This window comes from Pararge aegeria, chromosome 12 (assembly GCF_905163445.1).
Source record: "Pararge aegeria chromosome 12, ilParAegt1.1, whole genome shotgun sequence".
NCBI classification, from domain to species: Eukaryota; Metazoa; Arthropoda; class Insecta; order Lepidoptera; family Nymphalidae; genus Pararge; species Pararge aegeria.
Genome location: NC_053191.1, coordinates 5,382,408 through 5,395,614, shown reverse-complemented (window position 1 = coordinate 5,395,614; position 13,207 = coordinate 5,382,408). Strand labels below are relative to the sequence as shown.

The 13,207-nt window shown below is 34.9% G+C and overlaps 1 protein-coding gene across 3 annotated transcripts in view; it reads left to right on the top strand.

Annotated features, from left to right (window-relative positions):
* The window catches only part of LOC120627972 (unconventional myosin-XVIIIa), a 281,655-nt gene that overhangs the window by 12,644 nt on the left and 255,804 nt on the right, over nucleotides 1–13,207 (top strand). The window contains exon 1 of one of the 3 annotated variants that reach the window (XM_039896115.1): nucleotides 3,786–3,806. The exons of the other annotated variants lie outside the window; for them this stretch is intronic. The gene's annotated coding sequence lies outside the window, so the exon portion shown is untranslated. Of the gene's footprint in view, nucleotides 1–3,785; nucleotides 3,807–13,207 lie in introns of those variants that run through there. 3 annotated transcript variants of the gene reach the window in all.

Genomic DNA, 13,207 nt, shown 5'->3' with positions numbered 1-13,207 from the left:
TTTGTATCTTAAATGATAATTGTAAGCTACGTTTAAGGTGAAAGTACAATATACAAGGTTTTTCAGTGTGCTTAATATATTATCTGGAAGGGTAGGTGTATTCTTGACGAATTTAATGTTTTATTTTAAAATCAACTCTTTTTAAGGGGTAAAAAGTTACAAGTTCATTAAAAATTCTATACCTTTGTTAAAGAATTTATATCGTCTGAAAGATATACTTTACAATATTTGAGAAAATTAGTTATGATAAGACACAACCATGCAGTGTTTGTGCGGAAGTACACAACGACCTGACCGTTGCGGAAGTAGTCACCACAGTGTTCAAAAGTAAACTTCCTGTAATGATAGCTTTGATTCAGTCATCTTTCTTTGATCATCTAACAAGCAAACGACGTCTTTATATTGCTTCTAAATAGTAACACATACCTACTATGTTAATGTTTATGTACTTAACTATTTGGGGAGCTTTAGAAGCCCGTTGAGAATTATTTATTGACCACCTATAAAAGGAATCAGATATTCAATAGCATATTTTACAAATGTATAGTCCGCATAAGAGCAACTTGATGGTTCCTAAGGTCTGTGTCTCCTAGATTTAACAAAGCACATATTAGATACTATGAAAATATGTATCTAATGCACTGTCTTGGAAGCTCAGGCTCCTGAAGCCTATTTACAATTATTTCTTAACCATCTACACAGTGTGTTTCATGTTCGATAGCATATTTTACCAACCAAGAGGACGCATTTTTTGGTACAATTGAAAGGAATAGTTGGGATAAGGATTTATAGACAGGTAAAAAAAGCCATGGGCAGAAAAGGTTGGATATGGCTCCACCGACAAGAGCAGCGTGGTGAATCTCTGAAGATATGCTGTTGCCTCTTCTATAAGAGATTAGATCTGTACCCCGATGTGGGTTTATTTCATTAGTTGCCATTGACGTATTCAATATTAAAAAAACTATGGACGTCACTGCTGGATATGTCTCTTTAGGGATATTTCCAAATGGTACGATGACGACTTTGTGCGATTCATTTGATGTCATATGTTTACCTAGGGATTCTACCAACACTACGTTTATTTGAATGGGGTTGCAACTCCAGCGCCTGATGAGCCCAACGTCCATCAAGCTATGTACTTAATCCGAGAGAGTTTAAATCATTTTTTTTTTAATTCTTCTTCTTATTAGCACTGCAGTCTTATCTAATGCAGTCTAAGATGGTAGCGGGCTAACCTTATAATGTTACGTATGTTTTAATTTCACTTCGTGTTGGCTCTATGCAATCTACATGATCGTACGTGATGATGCAGTCTAAGATGGTAACTAACCTGTTAATAGTAGGATGATAATATTAGCCTAGCTTGATTAATAGTAGCCTCCCACCAGACCAGAGAAAATTTCACATGCCAAGGGTCTTTTAAGACCCATTTTTAATTATTAATAGTTTTTACAAGTTGTATATGCTGTTTTACCGAACAGTTAGTTATGTGTAGGCGAACCATTACTGCTACATCTATGACTTCACCTTACTAATTGCGGTTTTGATGACGAAACAAAACAAAGTAAATGCAATCGAAAAGTTTGATTGTTTCGTCATGATACTTTCGGTCTGTTATTTGCGTGTGTTAAGAACCAATTACGTTGCTCTCGTTATTCCGTAGTAGGGCAATAGTGGCTGAAAGCTGTGACTCAATTGCGTAATCAGGTGATTGAACTCAGTACCGCGCGGGCGTATTCATAGTTACAGTTCGCGTGCGAATCAAATTGTTTCTCTATTGCCTACGCGTTCATTCCGCGTCTTTTGTGTAACAGGATCGTTTAGATGGGATGCCGTGTGGTGACGACTGATCAGAGTACAGTTGTCGCCACCGCTCCTCTTCCCGCGAGTGTTGTACTAGATGACTAAGGAAAAGTAACGGAAGAAGGACATCAGTGTCATCTGTTCTACTAGTACCATCCACTGCTATCACCAACCCGTCTGCCCAGCTTAATGGTTATAGACAAACCCTCCCGGTTGTAAATTCTTTAGTCCTACAGTTATAGGTCATGGTATAAGTAACAGGTCTACTGGAAAGTTCTGTCCGCTCTGGTTACAATCAGTTTCAACAAGTATGCGCATATTCCTGGGACAAATATTTGGCTCTCTCTTTTGATCGCTAACAATGTATACACATTTTCGTCGCAGATGAACTAAAACTAAGATCTTGTTAGTATTTAGTGAGACGCGATCGTGTACCCATGGCTACGGACAAAGTTAATTTACGCCACTGGATTTTGTACCAATTCCAGCAAGGAATAAATGCTACAGAAGCGTATAGAAATGTATTGAAAGTGTTTGGTGAAGGTAAAGTTTTTGATAGAACATGCAGATGATGGTTTCGGATACGAAAAAATTCATGTAGGTGATTTTGACCTTTGTGATAAGCCACGCTCTGGGCAACCATCTTTGATCGACGACGATACTGTCAAGATCATGTTAGAGGAAATTCTGTCGCATCCACCAAACTCCCCGGACCTAGCACCATCTGATTATCACTTGTTTCTGTCCTTACAAAATTTCTTGCGGGGCAAACAATTCAAGAACGAAGAAGATATCAGACAAGCACTGGTTCAATATTGATGATAAATCAGTGTGCTTGAAGTTGGCACTTCTAAATCATGATGGAGTTAGTTTTTTGTTCCATTTCATGTTAACCCTTGACTGCTATCTCACAATGGTAAGAGATGATACAGTCCAAGATGGTAGCAGGCATCTGTCAAAGGTTTGGTAGGTATACTCCCCAACAGTGGCGTGCAATTCTTACATGCACAAAAGCACTGCCTACCCTAAAATTTATGTATAACCCGTATAGGAGGAGGAGGAGGATGGCATTTCCACTGTATGCATACCCTGGTAAGAAATCCAGTGCACGCCACTGCTCCCCAACTGGAACGGTAAAAATGATTTCTACGCGTCATTATACCGCTACAGCGACGCTCAATTGCCGGTACGTTTTTGTAACTAGCCACGGCCGTAGACAACGATTAGGAGTATGGGCTAATATAACTTCCGTACCGCTAACAGGTTAGCCCGCCACCATCTAAGACTGCATCCTCAGCTATCACCAGGTTACATTGCAGACTAATGCTAACTTGTGGTGCAATTTAAAAAAAAATATTGTTACTGTATAAACTCATTCATCACTCAGCCTAAACTTGGTCAAAGTAATAGGTACCTACTGCTTTAAAGCGCCGTAATAATTAAATAACAATCTCAACGAAACGAGTATTTCTATTGAAACAATATTGCTATTACTTTCAATAATCTGCTTGGAGATGTTAAACTGTCTCTATACTATATACAAAATATAAGCCTAACAATGAGATCGTTGCTGTAACAATAGCTTGGAATGCGGTGCGACGGCATGAGCTGTCTTAATTACTGACTTTATTTACTATGATATACAATGTAGAAGAATTGATTTGAGTTGAGTTAAAAAAGTTATAATAATGACGGATTGAAGTTCCAAGTAAATTGTGGATTATGTAATTATACAGCGAACAATCGCTCGGTTGATGAGCGGTTGGTGAGCTTCTCAATTTAAAAGTGACGTTGTCAATGTAGTGTGTCGAAAAGTTGGTGAAATACCGACAAAAAGAACACGAAAGCGGGTAGTAACATTCTACCCGTGACATGGATGTCAAAGTCAAAGTAGTCGTGGTTGTCAAAGTTGGAACTTGTCATCTCGTACCTACGCAGTCCCGTCGTGACCACGATCCATGCAACTGGGTCGAAATATCGACAAATCCAAAAATATTATCGTGGTATGTACCCGTTGAACTATATTTAAGAAATGTTGATTAACAACGAATATCTTAGTTTTAAATCTTTAATTACAGCGAACGATAAGCTGAATTTAGCTATAATCCGCGAAAAGCAACGGTAACCTGAACGGTACACACCAAACATATCTTCCAAGATGTGTTTGGTGTGTGTAAGAACGCACGAAACGTGCGTAGAGAAAGCACGTTTCGTGCATGTTAACTTTTACAATGAATAAATGCTAAGAAGCATTAAATTCCGCTAAATATCGCCTTAATCCGTCCAATATTATGTAGTTAGATTAAATTATCGAAGTGTACATAATATATAGATGGGTATAACGCGTTGCATTTTTGGACGTCGCGTCCATATCAAATATTTTAAAGGCACGTTAACATATTAGTAACACAAGTAACAATTAAATGCTAATAGCTAAAAGCGGTGCGATTAAGAAATTTGTAAAAAACTTACAATTATTTATTTATTGGTTACCTAAAAATTATATATGTCACCAAAATTATCGACTTTCCTTAAACAGAAAGTTACGCCGTTTCTAACAAAATTAATAAATTATAACTTCGGTTCTAAGATGAATTAAATTCTGGGAGTCATACTCGGGTAGAAAAAACCTAGTTTCAATTAGGATCATAAGAAATTGATGACCGATTCTCGAATCATTTATGTTAACAGTAGGTACGACAAAATTCATTAATAAATTAATTCATTTTTTGGAAAACATAATACACAGCCGAATGGCTTAGCGACCCTGTTTTCTGAGTCCAAGGCCGTGGGTTCGATTCCCACAGCTGGAAAATGTTTGTGTGATTAACATAAATGTTTTCAGTGTAGACTGTTTAAGGTATATATGTATATTATAGTTAGTTAGTACCAATATCACAAGCTATGCTTACTTTGGAGATAGATGGCGCTGTTTCTATTGTCGTGGTATGTTTATTTTATTTATTGATTATATCCCGGGGAGATTACAGTTGCTCAATAAATACGTATCAAGTACAAAATAACAACAAAAAGAATATCGACACAGCGATATCTACTCAACAAGCCTCAACATTCTCAATTATAAGACACAAGTAGAGTAAATATTTGCTTAATTATCTTTCCATTAATGAGTAGAAATCTCCTCATCCAACAACAAAAAATAAACCTCATTACTTGACATTGTTGGTGATGTTGAACAACACATTCACAAAGGTAAGCACGGGGCCGGTGTGGGGTGAACAAAAGCATTTCGTTTGAGGGTCAAATGATTCACGTTTTTCTCTATAGCATGTGGTGGTTCAAGGCTGCTATAATATTTAACCACAGAATTAAGAAAATACAGAAACCGTGTACACGACTAGTAAAGAAGCATCATAAACCACTCCACTTTAGTAGTGTTTCTAGAACAAACGGTTAGTCATTTCATACCATTTAGCAGTTGAAAGTAGTTATTTTACCACAAATCTTCTAAGCGTTTAAATTTTAAATGAGAAAAAGTTTGTGAGCTAGCAACATTCCGCGGGTGTAGAGAGAGACGTGCGCGGGGCGTTTTCACTGCTTTTGGACACAATGCACTGCATACAATAATGGCTGAATGAGTATTTTATAATGTCTTAATTCTGCATATTTAACTACTTTCTAGCTTAGCTATGGTTGTCCTAGTATATCAATACCGTTATAGGTATATTTTCTTCGGACTTCAAAACAAGGAGCTGGTTCTCAATGACTGTTTTTTTTGTGTTTCTTACTTCAGATCTTCGTCATGTATTAACCGATGTAAAAAAAACCTGCTTTGGTTTGCCACTGTATACTTCGAAGGCGGTCCCATTATCATAAGTTTATAATGTGTGGGATCCTAGAGAAATCGAGGGAACTCTTCAAATATAATAGGCACACCTATTTGCGGATATATTTTCAAACAACTTGTGTATTTTATTTCGAAATACGCGATTTGGTTCAGTGAAACTGATTCAGTTCCGGATGGCAACCGGAACTACACGATAAAACGTATTGTTACTAATATTAAATGCGAAAGTGAGTTTGTTGGTTTATATTCCTCAGAGCAGAGCAACAATCACCTAGTCTCTGTTGTATGAGAAATTACGAGAAAATGTAAGAAATTATATTGGATAGAAGCAGGCGTTACTTTGCGGAAATCCATGATATATTATGAAAATTATGCTCAATTTGCTATATTCTGCGAAAAGCAGGAGAATCTGTATGGTGTAATTTATAATTTCTTCAATCCTTATACTCTACACCAAACAGATCTTCGGTAATGTACCCTCCACGTACGTTTCGCTTCGAAACCGAAGCATCCGCAGGAGATGTTGACTGAATTAATAATTGTTAAAACAAATTCTCCTGCTTTTCGCGGAGTATAGAAAATTAAGTATAATTTTCATGATATGTAAAAAGTGACATAAGGTTACTTTTTATTCCGGGAAAACAAATCCAAACGGACAAAGTCCAAAGCCACCAAGAATGAAAGCTGTCGAGAATGTAACAAGAAAGTCGCCCGTTACGTGAATGTGTAAAAATAAATGAAACATGTGCGTTTATGTTTACAAAATAAAAATGTAACGCCCGGCCGTTGTTTGTGTGTTTTAATTAGACGCCTGTTCGTATCATCATGAGTGTAATGAACAGATCATCGCTCCGTTGCGAATGATCGCGTAGATCATACATAATCTAGTGTTTGTATTGAACAATGCATATAGATGTGCACGCGATAACAATGTGACGACAGCACTGACGCAGTGGTGACAGCTGTTGCGTTACATGTGGCTGGTCACAGATTCGATTGTTATTACACAAAGTGCTGCCCTGTTACCAGCAACCAACCAGCTGCGAAGGTGTTAGGCCTCGTGTTCGTTTAAATACACCCGAAACACACACGCACACATATACACACACACACACATGCACACACACATTGCACACATACACACACACACACACACACACACACACACACAAATACAAACACAAGAACACAGCAATGCTGCTTGGCGGCAGGAATAGGCATGGCGGTAGTACTTCCCCGGACGAGCTCTGTCACAAAACGCTCTAGCTGTAGATTCAATAATAATTACAAAATTGATTGGCCTTGGGTTTGCAATTAATATATGTTTTGTGTCACCTGAACTATAAAAACCTAACCCTAGACTAAACTAAGTACCAGTACTAAAGAGTTACGTCTATTCAATGCCTAATAATGGCAATTGAACATCAGTATCACTACATAGTAACAGTCGCTTCCCGCTGTCTGTCTGTCCCTATGTATACTAAGATCGCGATTTCGCAACGGATTTTGATGCGGTTTTTTTATTAGATGAATGTTTTTTAGAGAGAATGTTTCAAGAGGAAGGTTTCTATGTATAACACATGCATAATATAGGAGAGAAACACTAATAATTTTAGAGGTTTCTAATATGATGTCGTAAATAAACATATTTTTTTGCGCTTATATTGCAAACGCTGTCTGAACCCTAAGATACATCCAAATCTTGAACGACAGTATTGTACACCTACACCTTCAAAAAGTTTACAAAAAAGTCCGATGGTATATGTTTATCTCCAAAGGATAATGCACAGTAATCATTTTTATATTTTATATTTCAGAAAAAAATATAGGTTATCAACAAAACTATTTTAAACAATACAATATTATTCTTTATCTAATTAAATACATAAGATACCATGTGCATTTCATGGGGATCAAATTTGTCAATTACAGCATATCATTAGAGTGAATGCCTTAAAGGATATCAGAGATTCAAAAAGCGGAGCCAGGGTGGGTAGCAGACGCGACATTCAAACTCCCGAAAAACAAATTGAAATTACATACACACTTACATACTCGTACATTGTGAGTGAAGCCGGGGCGGGTCGCTAGTTAGCTCATAAATTTTAAAGTATTTTCGATATAAAAAATGTGTTACTGTAGTTTATATCTAAGACCAATATCTTTATAGTACATACTACCTATGTACCTACGTATGACGAGACATGTTCGTAGCGTTAGATAACTTGCTTAAAAAATACGATCTTTCCGGCTGAAATGTTATAATCACTGAATTAAAATATAACCTATGTTTTTTCTGAATGAAATAGATTTCTAATAGTGAATGAATTGTTAGTATGTAAGGAGTTTATCGATTTCAAACAAACAAATAAATCTTTCTTCTTTATTCTGATATTGTTACATATTTGTAGAAAAATAGCCTTTATTCCTTTGTATTTTTGTCATACTTACACATACACTCAATTTAAACCCTCAACAATTAACTAATGACAGTGTATAGTCAGTACATATTTGAAAATTTAATGTACGTTCAAAAAACATTTCTAAATTTAAGAAAAAATGTGACTGCAATATTTTAAACATTAGAAGTAAGAATAAACTTACAGTGCAATATACTAGGTTACATAAAATTCATAATTCGTTTAAAGGAAATTGCATACAATTCTACAATAAACTACCAATTGACATCTTGGAGATGTCTCTTAAAAAGTTCAAAGTTTGTATTAAACGTAAGCTTATAGAAAAGTCCTATTATAGTATAAAGGACTACGTAAACGATAAAATAGCTTGGGTGTAAATTATTGCTCTAACCAGGTTGCTCTTCTAATAATTTAAAATGACATTGTGAGACGGTGATAACAAAAAAAAAAACACCCGACTAAGTTTGTTGTGGGCTTCTTCTTAGACAAGGACGCGTTTGGAACCCTCGTAGCTTTAGTTTTAAGTTTACGAATGTGGTTATCGCCATCATCTCACTACCGTGTAAATCTTATGTACGCATCAAAAGTGCTACCTATGGGCCGGGCCTACTTGAATAAAGATATTTTTGACTTTGAAATATAGGAGTAGACTCCTATATTTAAATAACTTGAAAATAAGTCTCAATTTTAAGCGTGAATAAAATAAATGTAAAAGTCAACTTGAATTTAAAACGCAACAGTTCTTTTTGCCAATGTTTTTTAGGTTTCGGTGAATTCTGTTCCTTAGTAACTGCATGAAGCTAGTTTTTGTGTTCGACTGTTAAAAGTTTAATGTTTAAAATTCCTTTAATCGAAATATATGCTCTTTGGTTATATAAAATGTACTTATCTTTCTTATCGGTTACGTGCTCTATTTTAATTTATGTCCTACTTTTTGGTGTCCTTTAAAAACCTTTAAAAAATTAATTCCATGCAATTCTGTCTCTACCTAGGGTAAGGTACTATAAAACATCTACCATAAATATCACTGATAGATTATAAAATTTATTTAGAGGAATTATTATAATTTAAAATAACAAATAAGTAGTTTTTTCATGTTTAGTTTCATGTAAACGTGCCCTTAAAAAAAGATACAAATAAGAGACAAATAATATTAATTAAAAATATGAATTTGAAGTTCTAGTCGAGGTAAAAAGAAAATAATTGATTGGTTAGGTAAAAAATTATCGATAAAAATTCAAAATATAGAAACCAAATTATCTTTACGCTTTTTTTTTATTCACAATGATTCATAAAAATATAAAAAACGTCAATCCCTCAACGGTGTGGCTATACATGAAAATCTTAATCCATGCATTTTCATTACGGACGTTTTAATGTTGTATGTAGATACATACAAACTTCGTATGTAACAAAGCCCGACGCGTAAACTACCGGCGGAATCTGAAGTAAGATTGACCTATTCTTTCAAGTGGCTCATAACAGGATCTTGAGTCGAATCTTTAGGTCACAACTGAGTCATACATACCTAAATTAATTGTTTCAATCCATACTAATATTATTAATTTTTCTAATATATATTGGAAAATGTTTTTGGTTGGTTTTTTTGTTTGTGACTTGTAGTCCGGCTGCACCCATCTTGTGAAATTAAGCACATGCATAGTTTCCATATTAGATATGGTCAAAGGATACTTTTTATCCCAGAAACGCATCCGGGGATCTTTTTTACTTATTTATGTACGGCCATCAAACTAGAACAACCACAACTGGCATTCAAACCGATCTAAATTTTTTAATAAAAATAGCTGACCTGGAGACAGACTTAGGATACTTTTTAACCCGGAAAAGCTAACGATTTTAGAATCCCGAAGAATTTAATAAGTAACTGTAATAAAAGCGTCCAGTAATGCATCTGTTATGCCATCTTTAGACAAATGACAAGATTTAAAAAAGTCGATAGCAAAATTAAATAAAACCTCGAAATTAAAGTTGGTCAGCGTAGTTGGTATGCCCGTTTTAACATTGGCAACATGTAAACATTACGCAAGAACTGCTTTGGTGCTAATGTTAGCAATTAAAACATTTGTCATAACTAGTTCACACAAGTACTCAGTTCGTAGTCACTGGTTATGCACAAGGTATTACGAGCTATATCTATGTTAGGCTCATTAAAAGCAAGGTCCTCGAGCCTCATCATATGCGTAGGGCGTCGTTGAGTCTGGAACGCGTGCTATCCAGGTCGATGCCCAGTGACCGTAATATCTACTATTATCATACAGAACACGTTTAGGTTTCCTATGAAAGTATTTATCGTCTTCCTTTTATGGGTATTATTCTTTTGAAACGTCGCAAACCTTCTGTCCGTTTATGATGAACGCAAGGTATGGTTTTAGTTATTGCATAGCGTTCTATTTTTCCTTTTATTATAAATTGAAATTTTGTGTGTTTGTTACTTTTTGATTCCTTGACCTTCCTTGACGTACTAAATAAACAATCAATAAACTTGATTGAGTTACTTAAAAGGATGGAGAGAAACATAAGTTATTTTTTATCCCTGGGAAACAAACGGTTTCAACGGTCTTTGTAGAAAACTGTCAAATACGCAGGCAACAGTTGGGAAGGAAATTAAATATTTAGATCAGAACCAAATAAACATAAGAAACTAATGAAACATAAGAAACTTTTGTACGGTCACTTTGCTCCAGTCAAAGTGATCCAAAGTCTAGAAACTTCTCATCAGGGATCATTGTTTTCGTGTGTTAAAAAGAACACAAAAGATTTTCGTATTGAATTGAAACGTATTTTATGTCGTAAAAATTGTTTGACTACGAAAAGATACAGCTTTTCAAAACGAAACCTTTTTAACCGCGAAATAATTATACATTAAATTAAAATGCACAGAAATAGTCCAGTTAACTATTCCATCAAATTTAATAAATATTTTTAGCTATGATTCAGAAACAACAACGAAGAAACAATATCCTGATCCATAATTTTGGCTCCTAAAACCATACGAACACTTAAAAACAATGTATGAGTTGCCTTTTGTATAGGCGTACCAATACCAGGAGTCCATAGTCCTTCAACAAATTCATCTACGGAAAGCGTGCACTTATGCGTCAGTAAGGCTTCCCAAATAAATACGGCATGACATCGGAAAATTCTCAAAGAGCCATGTGCATCCAACTCTGAGTATTTAAGCTTTCGTGATACTTTCTATATTGGCTTGCAACTTTATGTGACTAATGTTAAAACATATCGACGTGTGTATGAACATTGAAATACAATATATCTGTAATTTGCATTCACGTCGCACTCGCTTAATTCAAATCACAGTATAGAATGCGACGACAGTTATTTCAGATAGAATCGATTGTGGTTTCGAAGTAATAACGGGGTATATCTATTGTGGCAGTTTTTCGTGGTTAAAACATGTTTGTTTGTTAAAAAATATTAGTTTTCTTTGTATATTTTAACACACCTTTGGAACTTACTACCAGAACATATTAGACACTGCCGATCGGTGCACTCTTTTAAACACAATGTAAAGGAGCATTATCTATCGTTGTCATAGTATATTTATCACTGTTTACTTATTATAGATATATATTTATATTATATAAATATTTATTATATTATTTATATGTATTTTGTATATATAGTATATTCAAATTTTATTGTATTAGTATGTAGAATTTTGTTATTATTTAGATATATTAAATATACTTAGTAGTTGTTATGCAGTATATTGTACCTTTATTTGACCTATACCACAATTAAATCATCTTACTCACATCCTGGGGTAGCTGGAAGAGATCTCTTATAGAGATAAGCTTTCCTTTGTACACTTCATGTATCTTATGTTCACATTCACAATTTATGGTACATAAATAATAAATAAATAAATATATTTCAAGAAGTTCTGCTATCCATTTTATTATACCTACCCTGTATGTTTTAGTTTAAGACTCTACAGACAGACTAATCGGTGCATTGTTGCTTTTGTTATACGCGGCACTATATAAATGGTCTAAAATACGCTTTTTAAGGATGTTCCAATATCCGGGCTCCATCCACATGCCTACCTACTGCACACAATAATTGCAAAGCCTTCGAAATTGTGTGTTGTAAAATTAACAATTTGCACATTTTATATTCATCGTTTATTCGAGACTATGTGGAATTGATTACTATACTATTGACTTACAAACCAATTTAATCATTACTAAGTCTCGATCGAGACGAATTTCATATATTTCAGTTTTCATATAAGCGGTGATTGTGACTCACTTGTGCAGTAGAGCTGGGGTATGTTTTAACATTAAATAGCTGGGATCATAACACTTCTTCAATCCTCTCCTCCATAGTAATCCGTGCCTTTATTTCACTTTAAACGTAAACACAACAGATATGATAGTATCTTTTGTAACAACTTTGTACAGGCTATTTCTCTTAAAATCTTGGGAAAAAATTGTGATTAAAAAAATTTAAATTATTATAAATACTGTAATACCCCATTAGCTAAATACCCAACTTGTAAATGCCGTTAAAAATGTCATACGAATATTTATTTTGACGTACGTCTAGGTTAGCTATTAAAACCATAGATAAGAGATACATAAGCTGCTTCAAAACGTAACACACACTGCAAAGCAACGCCTGCTTCTTTTTAATATCTGTTTTAAGAAATACGTCTATTAGTTCTAACATTGTTATAGTTTGTCTGTTTTGTATTTTCGCGCTTTTCGGTACTTACTATTGTAGGCCTTTTGAAACGAAGTATTCGCAGTTCAAACTTTGATAATCAGTCAAATAAACTCAGATATAAATCTTGACCCGAATTTCGCACGAGCCAAGCCTCTCGCGAAAGCTAATAAAACAATAAAGATGCGAAATTGCAGATTAACTGCGTACACATCCCACTTTCAAGAATACAAAGCGCACTGAATCAGTTATATAGTGACAGTGGAAGGTATAGACCACATAACATGACTAACAACCAAAATATTACCATACAAACTGTTGGCCTTGGCTTCGTCCGCGATTGTTTCGGTTTCGTAAATTTCGGAAGGAACCTTTAGTTCTGCCGGTATGAAAAGTATCCCATGTCTGTCTTTAGGACGCAAGCTATCTCTATGCAAAATTTATTAAAAATCAGTTTGTACAAAAACCGACA